Below are 13,227 nucleotides of genomic sequence, written 5' to 3'. Positions count from 1 at the left end.
GAGTAGGAAGACAGACAGGTAACGGAAAGAGTAGCCTGACACAGGTGGATGCTCAAAGCAGAGGTATGACAAACATTTAGGAAGTAAACTGTCTGCGAGTGCAGAATTTAAACTCCCTCCCTCCCTCCACTCATTCACAAACTTTTCACCATGAGGGTTAGCACTTTGCTTTGAATGCCTAGCGCCAGGTACAGTGCCTGGCACCAGATATACAGTCAATATCTACTGTTGGACTGGAAGTAAATTAGGATTCAATTAGGGTTCTTTTCTAAATGAAGGCATGTTTAGAACTCCTGGTACTAGCCCAGGACACCTCATGCTTGCTCCTGTGGAAGTACAAGCATGTTCCCAAAGCCCCTCTAGTCCTTGAATACCACTGTTATCAACACAGCATCCACCCTTTCTTACCTGCTCCTGTAACCTCTTTACACAGAAAGATGACCTTTAAAGATGCCTATGGGTGCTGACATTTTCCATTCCATTTTAAATATTAATTTTGTTATTGTATCTATTGAACCCAATGGATGACAGGTGTCATTCGTGCTCTCAATATTTTCATTGTCAAGTACTTAGATAACTGCTCAGAAGCATAGCTATCACAGACGAGAAGAGCACAGCAGGCTGGTCTTTACACCTCTGAAACAGACAAAGGTGATGGCATCTTAAAAGTTTCCTGTGTATCTGCAACAAGGAAAACTGAGCTATAACCGTCACTCTCAAATGTTTGTGGAGTTTCACTCAGTCTGGGGGTCTGACCAAAAATAAGTGGGTGAGTTTGGAATGTGATTAAGAACTAATGCTTAGCAAACAGTCATTTAGAGTGGAGATGTGTATACTGGCCCAAATACTCAATGGGGAAGCAGCCTGAAGACAGGGGAGAACACAAAACAGACTGGGCTGGGGGAGGTGCTGCCAGGCTCCCTTTGGCAAACAGCATACACAGGAGATTGGGCTGCCAGGAAACCAAAGTACCATATTACACTTTGCAAAGATAAGGCACCAACCAGTGACCTTTGTCACTTTTCACTTAGTGAGTCAAGTTTGACCTGTGCCGCACATCATTGGGGAATGATTAAAAAGCCATGCACTGCTCAGGAAAGAGACTCGTATAAGAGGTAGAAAAGTTTGAAGAGGCAACAGGCTATTCTAAAGATAAGTACACAGGAAATTTAAAACAGTGCTTATTTATGTGCCAAGAAGTGTCAAGAATTCACAAGGACAAGGAAACAAAGTAGTGAAACAAGATGAGATAAATACTTGGACAAAATAATAACAAGAGTTTTAACTTAATTTTAAAGGTCTCTAAGTTTTAAAATCTTTGCATTTGACTTTTTTTGAAGAACAAGTATAGGAAATAGCCATGAGTTACTGGCCCCTAACTTAACTGATATTGACATAACACTGGTAGGCTGAAGTTAGACAAATTTACCTTAGACCAATGATGAACCTGTTAGAGCTTTCATCACACAAACAGCCCGATGCAGGACACACCAACAGGTACCTTTGAAAGCTTCCTTAATTTAGAGTGATGTAAAACGTCTGAGAAAAGTGATGATTTTTATTTAGCTCAATTGCACTTTATTTAGCTCGATTCTACTTCTTATGCACAGACTACCCAATGGCATCCCTGGACTAGTGCAGGGCTAAGTGCACATTAGTGTGTAACAGCCCTTAAGGGATAAGGTACAGCAGCACTGCCCTAGATATGTTAGCCCTTCTTCCAGCTCATTAGAGAACTGGCATCTAAAACATGGGTGTTAGACCTCAGTTGCACCACTGATTAGCTATCTTACTTTGAAAAGGTAGTTAACTTACGTGACCCTCAGACTATCTCACTGCAGTCTCTTAGGACTTTGATCCTGGAAGCCCAAGATCTTCTAAGTAGTCACCTTGATTTAGGTTCCAGGATCTCTCATTCATCGTGACACCCTTGCCACAGTAAATTTCTAAAGCTCAGCTCTAATTAAGTTTTTGCTCTGCAAACATGTACAAAAAAGAAAAAAGAAAAAGGAAGGGGATTAAGAGATGGGGGAGAAGCAGGAAGGGAAAGGAAGGAGATAAAAAACAGGAACAAAGATGTGTCCTGTACATGTACCAACTTCCCCCAAGTAATGTGAACATTATGGATTACACACAAGTACTAAAAAAAAATAAAAGTAAGCATTAAAAAATTAAATAGCCACTTATCATTTGTCAAATCAAGTCCAGAATTCTTAGCTTGGCTGTTGAATCTCTCTATAATGCATAAATAATCACTTTTTGGCCATGGCCATTTGTCTAAGATCGAGTATAGTATCTTTTGTTATCAGTTTACTGCAATGCATAATGCTAAACCCCTTGATAGGTCCTGGGCAAACTGAAAAACACTGGATCTTCCTTGAGTCCTGTTTCTGCCACTGACAGACTTTGTAAGCCACTTAACTACATGGTAGAGAAAACTTTGCATCTTACCTTTGCTGCAAGATTACGTGAGAAGATCTCCATGCTTCTTATAAGATAATAGATTTATGGTTCAGCTGCACTGGACTCACTTCTGAAGACTGCATGCTTTCCTACCATCAGTGTCTATGATATCCCCTCTACTTGAAGCCATCTTCACAATATAACTTTCTTCTGAAGGTCTATCCACACACAGTGCCAAGACAGTCTGTCTTGACTCCTGACCATAGGCATCCTATCAAATAACGATTTTTCCATCTCCTAGTCTCACACCACTGGCATGTTTCACTTTATATTGATGTCAGCCCCTGCATGATTGTTTTCACTACTGTGTTATTTTGGGTTGCTTCCTTTTTCTTCCCTTCTATCTTTTCATCTCTAAAGTACAGCTATAACTTGGACTTCTCAAATGATTGTCTTCTGACATTTTGTAAGTCCATTACTAAAATTCTAATAGGAAACATAAGTAGGGAAAAGGTCTTAGTTCTAAATTTCAGATATTTGGGGTTGGTTGTGAGGGACATTTTACAAGTATGGAAACCTACACAATGTCCTTCAAAAGGATGGAAAATGTGTGGCTCCATCTATTCAGTCCAATTATAAAGATGATTTAGTTGGCAACTTGGGTCAATCTGTTTTCCAATAAATTCCATTCTCTTGAGGCCAGTGTCAAGAGAATTCCCTTCAGAGAAAGAAAATCACAGCCAAGAAATTTAGTGCCTAGCTGTCATTCAGGTGCAACTGTCTTCAGTAAGTCATGCACCACTGCAAACAGGAAAGGTCCTTGAAGACCTGTGCCTCAGACAAGAGCACAAGACTCCAGGTTAGAAAGCCACTCTGCAGCTTCCAGCAAAATACCAGACATGGAGTGCATGGGTGCACACACAAAACTACTCCCCAGTTCATACTGGACCTCTTTTTAGCAACTGAGTAGTGAGATCTAATTTTTCCAAACCACCTTATTCCTCCTGCACAAGTTTTCCACTGAATCTCTGTAGCACTTTTAAGGTCATGAGCAAGATCAGCCTATCCTCTCCCCTTCTAGTGGGGCCACTTGGAAAGAAAAACAGTGCATGGAGCTGTCAAGTACCTGAGGTCTCTACCCAAAGGAGAGTACCACTGAGCAGCCAGGGCGTCATTTGAAGAGCCCTGTTTTAATAAGAAACACTGCTGTGGTGTTGTTTTGTTTGGCTTTCCTGCAAGCAGTGATTTGCCACCTGTGATCTCCCAATCAGCAACATATATCTGGGTGTGTCAGTAGAATATATTTTTGTCCACTAAGGAGATAATCAATCTATTGCTTCTTGTCTATGTCTGATTACTCTCTAATTATACTGTGAATGCTACCACTGAAATACAAGTCATCTATTATAGTGAAAATGAAAAAAAGAAGACCACACTAGAAAATAGAAATTTTTTAATTTAGAAGTTCTGTTCAACAAAAATATTCATGTCAGAACCACAGACAGCACTAGTTGTGAAGGGAAAATAAAAACTGCAAAGAAACAGTGCTGACTTCAAAATGAAAGTCACATATGTGTCCTACTGCACTGCACTGCCACACCTTCCACTCCCCCTGCAGGGCTGAGCTGGGGCACAGCCCAGAATTCAACACAGCTCTTAAATATTCATTTACAACTGTGTAACTGACAGCAGTCAGATTCTTAAGTGTCTACTTGGTAAGACAAAAAATGAACCTCTCTGGAGTGTAAGAGATAAGTACTTAGTGTATTTAATACAAACTAAGAGAGGGTGGTAAGCCAAATATCATTTTTCCACTTCAGTTTCATAGTGGCCCACTGGGCATTAAGTTCTATCTATAAACCTTCTAGGTGTAGGATGATATAGAAACAGCAAATTAACCCATCCGCCCCTCCATTACTTGCTGTTCCCAAGAGGGACTGTCTTCATCTCAGGAATAGAAAGCACAGAAGCAAGAAACCCAGGAACTCACTCAGTCTACCCCTTACTGGCAGATAAGCATGGACAGAGTGAGAGCTGGCCGTGGGTAGGAAGTTTCTCACTGTGAATGAGAATGCGCCAGCTTCTTTGCTCTTAAAATACAGGGCTGGAAGATGATCTCTAAGATCTCCTGCTGCTCCTATATTCTGTGATTCCAGACTCAGGCTATAGTTGAGCTATGTGATACATTTCACATCAAATGCAGTTAACTGTTAATCTCCAAAATATACTTGGAATCCAGAACCCTGTGGGTTTATGTCAGCAGGCAAAATGGGGTAAATGATTTCTATGATTTTTCTACTTTATAGACTTTTTTTGGTTAATATCACTAAGTATAGCTGAACTAGCATACACACATATTTATAGCCTGTAGTACCATTTTTCAGCTCTCTACTTTATTTGGTCCTGGAACTACTTTGCAGTGAAGGACACATTTAAGCACAATCTTGTCTTGGCCAGCAGCAGTCCAGCCAGTACTTGGAATCAGGTGCACCTGAGAAACTTGCCTACAACTCAACTTTTTTCTTTATACCACACTGTCTCTTTTATATGCCACCAGTAAGATATAGGATCTTTTATTATTTCTTCCATAGGGACAGCTTCAGCCACTCATCTTTTAAGTTTAGGGCCCCTTGAAGGTCAATTTTAATACAGCTCTCTCTTCTCCAGGTGGCTCTTAGGTGGTCTCATTTTCTCTCATAATTCCACCTGTCACACTTAATTGTCCACACTCAGATATCTTCCCACAAACGAAACCTTTCTCTGAGACGCAAGCAGGTGTGCACACCAGCCCTGAACAATCACATATGGAGAATGCAGAGGCATCATGCAACCTGTGTGTCCAAAATGGAGCTCTTCAGTTCCCTACCAAACTGCTCTGCATCGAGGCTCCATGAGAGTCTCAGCGACCTGCAACACAATGAGTGAAGGCCATGGAACCTGCTCTAGACCCCTTTCTCTCCATCCTCCATTAGGCTTGGCGGATTGACTGTACTGCCTCCATCTTTTTTATAATCCACCTCCCAAACCCTGTTTCTGCTCTTCTTTACTAAGTTCCACCATAGTATAAGCACCTATCTGTGTCAATTTTATCCCCTCCTCTATCATCCCTCCTCACGGTTACTAGAAAGATATTTCTAAACACCCATTGGAATGTGTCTAGGCCCTGCTCCGTGCACCCTTACATGAGACCCTATGGCCTGGAGGATACATGAGGTCTTCAGCACTGCAGTCTTTCAGGACCTGTTCCCAGAGCCAGTTCAGGCAGAGAAGTCAGGCTGTGCAAAAGGTGGGAAAGCCCAGGCAGCAGTCAAAGAAGAGGGTGAAGTTTAGGACATTCTGATTCCAACAGATGGTCCCTGGCAACACTTTGTACAGAAACATCATTTGGTTGCTGTAAGAGGAATTCTCTGTCCTGGGAACATCGCTGAAGCTCATGAAATCACCCCATCTGGGTCCTACATCTGCCCAGCTGGGTCACAATCTCTAGGCGTAGGGCCTAGATATTGTTTTTAAAATTTCACAAGTGATTTTGAAGAACTGCCAGAGTGCTAATCCTGTTGGCATTATTCTTAATGCCATTGTGAAAGACTCAACAGCTTTGTTAAACAGGCTCAAATACTTGCAACAATTTAAACACCTTGTAACTTATTCACAGTTAATATTAGCCTACACACAATGTAACACAATTTGAAGATCAGCATAATGAAACTAAACAGTTTTTAATTTGTAAAAGAATTAACTCTCGGGGCTGGGGATTTAGCTCAGCGGCATAAGCACCTTCCTTGTAAGTGGGGGGTCGTGAGTTCGAGTCCTGGTACCGATAAAAACAAAAAAGACAAAAAATAAAAAAAAGAATTAACTCTCCTTCTCCGCTGTAGATGGCAGAAGTCTTTTAAATTTAATTCCAAACTCAAGCAATTGACTTATGATAAATCACCTACAAATCAAAGCAGTTTCCTCATCTACTGTATTTACATTATTGACTCTTCATAGTTAGGGCAGCAGTGTAGACTGGTCAGCTTTGCATGTCAAGGCACATATGCATGTACATTTACAAGGATATACCACTGCCGATACTGACCTAATGCAGTGGTGATGAACCTATGCCCGCCTGCCACACCAGGCTATTTGCATCACTGAAAGCCCTGTAAGGTTCCTTGTCCCTACTCTAATGGAAAAAATTCATGCCTTCATCTGTACCAAATGCTAAAATCTGTAAGGTTGTCTTCATTTAGAAGTACGCAATGTGTATGTGGGCACAACTCATAATTGCTAAATCTTGGAGGCAGGCTTTATGTCCAACAACAGATGAATGGACAAAGAAAAAGTGGTATTTATATACAATGGAATACTACTCTGCCATAAAGAAGGATAAACTTGAACTATTTGTAGGAAAATGAATGCACCTTAAAACCACAGTGGAAAGTCAAATCAGACACACAGGCTTAAATATTGCATTGCTTCTCTTATACTGGAGATCAAACATATAAAGAGCAAAATATAGGAAGTAGGGAGATAAATCTTTTGCAAATAGGAAGGCAACCAAAAGATGTAGAGAAGGGGAGGGATGAAAAGGGATGAAAAAGAATTAAGATGAGTTATGTACATATACCAACTCTCCACGAGGAATGTAATCATTATGTACTCCAAATATGTACTAATAAAAATAATTGAAAAAAACTACACCAAAAAAAATCAACAGTAGTTTTAGCAAAACCTGACTTTGCAATTATATCATATTACAGCTGCTGCAGGTCTCATTAAATATTTATATTCATCATAATTCAAAACCATAGATATTAGCTCTTCCCCAAACAAAACCCCTTATATTTGCTACACCATAAATTTCTGAAACGTTTTGGTAACTTTCAGTATAATCAATGTCCTTTGTAAAACTACATTATAACCTGACTTTGCCTCTTGGCCCACTAGGCCAAGCAAACCATGAGAATCTTTTTTTTTAACAGGGCTCATCACCCCTGTGCTGCTGGGCCTGTGCAGACCTCATTAACATTAGTGGAATTAAAGACAATGGGTAATTCCTCTTAGAAGTTTGACTCTGATTATATAATTAAACTCTCAGTGTCTCGGGGCATTTCAGGCAGCAGGCAAAGTTTGGAAACATTCTGCCTGAGAGGGGCTACAGATGACAAGGGCAACATCTGAAAGTGACTCACCTGACAGCTGCAGGGCTCTTAAATGCAGACTAAGGAGGCTGGGCCACAGCACTGCTTCTCAACCCTGCGTTTTGCACCACTTTATCCGAGTGAACGAATGACTGGAGTCAAAGCCCTCCTTCAGAGTCATCAGGGAAAAAAAGGGGCCCCTGTGCCTGTTTCTAACATGTTCCTCGGGGTTGCTGCTGCTGGCTGATACCCTAAACATCACTGGTCCAGATGATTTCCTCAACCCTTCACTGGCTTCAAACTTCACAGCTCTCTTCCTGGAGCCTGAAGCTGAGTTGTCCTTGGTTATTTTGGGTGTATAATCTAGAGGGTAAGTGCAGGGGAACAGTGTTCATGGGCCTCTCAACTAGCTATCTCAAGCCTCTTGCCTGGCTCAGTGTGGATACTCTCCCTGGGTTAAGCTTCCCAAGCCCTCTTCCTCTAAAGCAAGCGACGCCTGCCCTTTGGCTCAGAAATTGTTTCTTCAATCACTTAAATATTTTGGTTACTGAAGACTGGAAGTGGAGAGGGCAGGTACCCAGCACAGCAATAGAAAGGGCCACTTAGGAGACTTGACAATGGTTAAATGACACAGAGCAAAAACACAGCCTGATGCATAGTATGTGCTCAAATTATTTCATGGTGAGTGGTCAGATCCGGGTTTGGAAAATGAGAATTCAAAATATAGCTTAACTATGAAAAGCTACTATCAATTGCAGACATTCATGTCAACTATTTAATATGTATATCTAAATTACCACGCAGCACAATGATTATGAACATCATTAAACATGTTACACTAATTTTGATATAGTTTTTACTCAGCTGCAAAAGTAAATGCTCAATCTTAAGTGCTTTGCTTATATTATGATACCTTTGTACTTCCTGTTAACTGGCTTCAGAAGTGTGACAAGTACCAAAATCAAGAACCAAACAAATTGTTTTGGCTGGAAAAAGTAGTGAGTTATGAGATAATCAACACAGAGACAAATTTTAGCTTGTGTGTCAAGTACCAAACAAATATTGGGAGAAAATTTTCATATCCAAATGCACTGAATACCAAATTCAGTGAGTTTCAAAGCAGTTAAGTACCAAGGTATGGCTGTATAACTTTCAAATTTTGATTATTCTTTCCAGGGACAGACCCATACACTTTAGAAGCTAACTGCCTTAAGACTCTTACTTATAACTCAGCATTTCAGCCAGAAAACTAAAAGAGTTGTAGAGACAGATACAAGAAGGGTCTCAGTGGCTTCAAAGAAAAACTTTTTATAAGGGAAACAAAAAAGGCTCAGGCTAAAGCAAGTATTTGCAATTTAATTTCTCAGTTCCAAAAGAACAGTAAAGCTTATTACATCAGAGGTTTGCTCAGATTAAGGGAAAGGGGTCTAACATTCCAAGAGCTGTTGTTTATGGGACAGACGATTCACAGCTTTATGAGGGAAAAGTCAGCTAGAGGACCAGTGGTAAAGCTGCAAGGCCAGCAGGCAATGGTGTGGGCTCAACATGTCTCCACACTCTGGTAGCTTCCTCAGGGTAACAGCATTTCCATTTTTTCTCTTTAAAATTCCAGGGAAACTGCAAAATCTCTGGAACTGTCAGAGAACAAAAATTGAATAAAGGATAACATTTACTTTTCTATATAGTTTTGACCAGGTGGCCAAAACCTGAAGAATGGAACACTTCAGTTAGTGTGTCCATAATGACATTTGGATTATACAAAAACCACTTCTTTGCTGCTTGAGTTTTCTTGCCATTCTCCCTTGCTATCTTCAGCCCTAGCTTCAACTCCCCCCTCCCACTTCTTTCATATAGAATTTTTGTTCAGTTCACCAGCATCCCCCCAAGAACAGGAAGCAGAGGGTAAGAGTGTGGCAAAGGGAAGGGCCTCACATCACCACACTGAAGGACTTCCTTGGCTGGTGCCATTCTGGGGGCAAGGTAGTTTCAAGATGTGTCTAGGTTAGAATTCACTATGACCTGCAACATGCAGCTTTACCAAGGACCCCATGCCCAGCGGATCCCATTAGTACAGACATGGGATGATGGGCAAGATGGACAGGACTGTGAAGTCAGAGAATGCAACACCAGGCTGTAAAGATTCATGAGGCCTAAGGTAGGGTGGGGAGACAGTGAGTGCCACCAAGAGGAGAGCAATCAGCCAGACCCAGTGAGTTTCCCCTCCCACCCTGGCACCAATAAGAAACTTACTCACTGTAAGTTCAGAGTAACAAAAATTCTTGAGGCTCCACTCAGTGGGATTACTGATGTTCCCCCTCAGTAGACTTACCCTTCTCTTAACATCTCTTCATATTTTTCCATCTCTATCTGCTTCCCCTGTTTCATTTACAAATCACTCCCACCCCTGACTCAATTCAAACCATCTAGAGAAACCTGCCCTGAAAACTTACGTATAAGTAAGTGCATCTTCCTTCAAAAGGCCACTTCTTATACCTGGATACCTGCTAGGTGGCTACTCCATTTATTCTCATGAACATAACCAATAGTGAAGAGACTGTACAATTGAAAGTCATATTAAGTTGCAGAGCCCCAGGTGGATAATATGAGCCCACATTCTTCTTACAGTGCCAAGACCTTTTGAACATACCACATCTAACTACCAGAGACACTGTTCCACAAAACATCTCCACACTGAAGCAAAGACATCACCTCCCTCCTACCTTAGTAGATAATTCATGCAACTGCAGTGCTCAGAGCAAACACATAACTAGTGTCAGCTCTATTTATCACTAGCACTTTTTAATTCATGGGTCTCCCTGGTACAATGTCCCAAGTCTGTAGATCCTGGGATACAAATGAGTTATGACCGTAAGATTCTTTCAACACATCTGAGCCCTCAAAAGCCAGACTCACTTTAGTAGGTCTGGAAAAAGCTCAATAATGGAAAGCAAATCAATCATTCATTAGGCTGGCAGGAAAACTTGCAAACTCTCAGAAACATCTCTAACAGAGTTAAAATTGAGGAATACTATTCTCTTCTCTCAGTTACAAAAGCTTTGGATAGCACTTGGCTGGCATCATGTAGAAGATACTGCTCTGCAGGTCTAAAGGGGCCAATTCCACCCTTCACTGTCATTCCACTGAAGCCACTTGAGATTTTAAGATGACAAACATAGCCATCCAAGAGACCAAAAGATTACACTTAGATCAGTCCCTCAACTTCTCAGCTAACCATCTCATGCCAAAACCAGATTCTTGACAGAATCTAGGGTCTGATGACGTAGGCTGAGCAGGAGCGTAACCAAAATCTTGGTTCCTATAGACAGTTCCTACTGATTGCTCATCTCCGTGTCTTCCGCCAAGTACCTTTCTATATACCACACATGTACATGGCCAAGAGTTAGCATAAAATAGTAGACTTGGGTAGCACAGATAAATAACATTCACAGTAATCAGAATGACTTCTAACCTACTGCATGGCCACATGCAAAAATCTGTTTACCTTTCTGCTGATGACAGGAGGCAGATCATGTAACATTCCTCTACTCACTTTACAGGGATGAGAAGCAGCAGAAAGCCATCGTGATTCATCAAAGTCTGAGGTTATAATTGCACCCCCTAGTGTCTTATGTTTTGAGGTGGGGCTTTCAGAAGGTGACTGGATTATGGAGAGCTCTGTCTTCTCAATGGATTAATCTATAGATGAGTACATGGCTAAATGTGATGTCAGGCAGTGAGGCCCAGGTAATGGAAGGGGGTCAGTCAGAAAGGGTGTATCTGTCACTCTGGATTTTATCCTGGGCTCTGCCTACTGGCTGCAATGGACTGAGCAACTTTCACCTGCCATGATGATTCTGCTTTAGAGCCAGCCAATGATAGGATAAAACTTGTCTAACCAATTTTGTGTGTCAGGTAATTTGTCCCTGGCAGAACCTAGTGTTGCTCCTCTCCCTGAACTGCCAAGGTCAGCAGAAGATGTGGCAGGATGCATTCCACAGGTTGAAGTCCCAGGCGCCCTAGTGCATGGGGAAGTCATCAGAGACAAGGACCCGAAAAAGAGTACCACTTCTATGTCAGGAATGTTTGACCCTCTAAATTATTGTCAATTTCTTCAGCTTTTGCCTTCAAATGTTTACCAAAAATGTAGTAAAACCAGATTATGCCACACAAAAAAAAAATCCAAGAGATCAGTTTGAAAAAGAGCTGGGGCTGTCTGTACAGCTTCTAAATGAGAGAAGCAGAATTTGAAGGACGGATAGACTGCTAAATATTTTAGAAACATCTGGTAATGAATGCATGAAAATTGTAGGGAAAATGGATGAGAAGCAAAACTAGGAGGGTGAGTCCCTGACAGAGGCCATTACATTAAGCTGGTACATTAAAGTACTAATGATAATACAGTGATCTTCCTTTAAGAGGGCTAGAGAGGCTTTCTCACCTTAGGCAATTTCTTTGCTTCTCTGAGCATCAGTTCTCTCAACTCTAAAGGGAAGTATTAAAGGGCTCCCCAAGACCCTCGTAGAGGCTTGTGGTGAGAGGTCTAACATGTCATCCGTTAGAGTGGAGTTGGCCATAATTTGCTAGCATATAGTGTTAGTGTACCACCTGCCTATCATCTACAGTCAGTGACTCTCAGCCCCCTTTTAAAGAACCATCAGAACCTCCTCAGTGGAGCCAAAGCTCTATTCTAATCTATTTCTAATCCAACTCCCATTTGAAGAACTCTGACCAGTCCAATAGCAGGCTTTCCTATGCATAGGGGACACGCCACTCCCCAGGGAAGCCCAGCAGTCACTATGCTCTCATTAACAAGGGCTATAGAAAGTACATTTAGGTAATTTCTGGTATCTCTAGGCACTAAAGGGTACGTTTAGTTTTGCTTTGTTCTAACCTTTCAAAAACAATTCTAGCCTTTCATTAATAATTCCAACTGTTGAAATTCTTTTCAGTAAGAGTTATGAGAAGTTCCTTATATTTGTAAAATTCCAAATTTTGAAATATTTTTAAGTATACTTTAGTATTACTTTTAGCATCACTTTCCAAAGTCCATGAAATTGTAAATTTGAAGAAATACTCTGTTGAGCAGCAGGGAGCAGGAAGTCCAGTTTCCGGTAGCTGCTAGTATTCATCCATGAGGCCACACATAGAATCCCAAAGCAATGGATCCGACAAGGCTCCCTCTTTTTGAGTTACTGACATCAGTAATCAACTCCCTCAGATGCTCCATCTGCTCCATGCTCCATGCTACTCATGGAATAAATTGCTTCTGTCATTAGCAGGGCACTTTGCCTTTCTGGTGGCTTTCTGGTATGAAAGCCAGGTTATGTTCCATTTTACATCCGGCATGAAATAATCTGGAACAAGTTGCGATTCTTGCCTATAACAGTCCTGGTCTTCTGGAAGTACTACAGACTGTTGCTTTCTGGAAAGCCTACCTCATCTACTTATTCTCAACTGGCAGAAAACTGACAGGAGAAAGGGCCAAAGACAGAAGGTATCAGGCAGTGGGCAAAGATGAGAAAGTTATACAGCCTTGACCTTGAGATGGATTTGCTGAAGGGTAGCTCACTTTCTTGTTTAATATCACTGTTTTTGTCCCATTCATCTTGCTGTGCCTGACTTGCAGTTCCACCAGGACATATACCTAGCTCAGGATTCAATCCTGCATGAACCCAATTCCTAAAGATTTTCTCCAAAA

The 13,227-nt window shown here is 41.3% G+C and overlaps 1 protein-coding gene across 2 annotated transcripts in view; it reads right to left on the bottom strand.

The window, feature by feature from the left end:
* Positions 1–13,227, bottom strand: part of Myo5b (myosin VB) — a 359,763-nt gene that overhangs the window by 165,514 nt on the left and 181,022 nt on the right. The gene's annotated exons all lie outside the window — the stretch shown is intronic.

This window comes from Cavia porcellus, unplaced genomic scaffold (assembly GCF_034190915.1).
Source record: "Cavia porcellus strain 051 isolate PalLab524CR breed Dunkin Hartley unplaced genomic scaffold, mCavPor4.1 scaffold_20, whole genome shotgun sequence".
NCBI lineage: Eukaryota > Metazoa > Chordata > Mammalia > Rodentia > Caviidae > Cavia > Cavia porcellus.
Note: the sequence above shows the minus strand (reverse complement) of the source record. Positions and strands in the feature narration are given on the sequence as shown.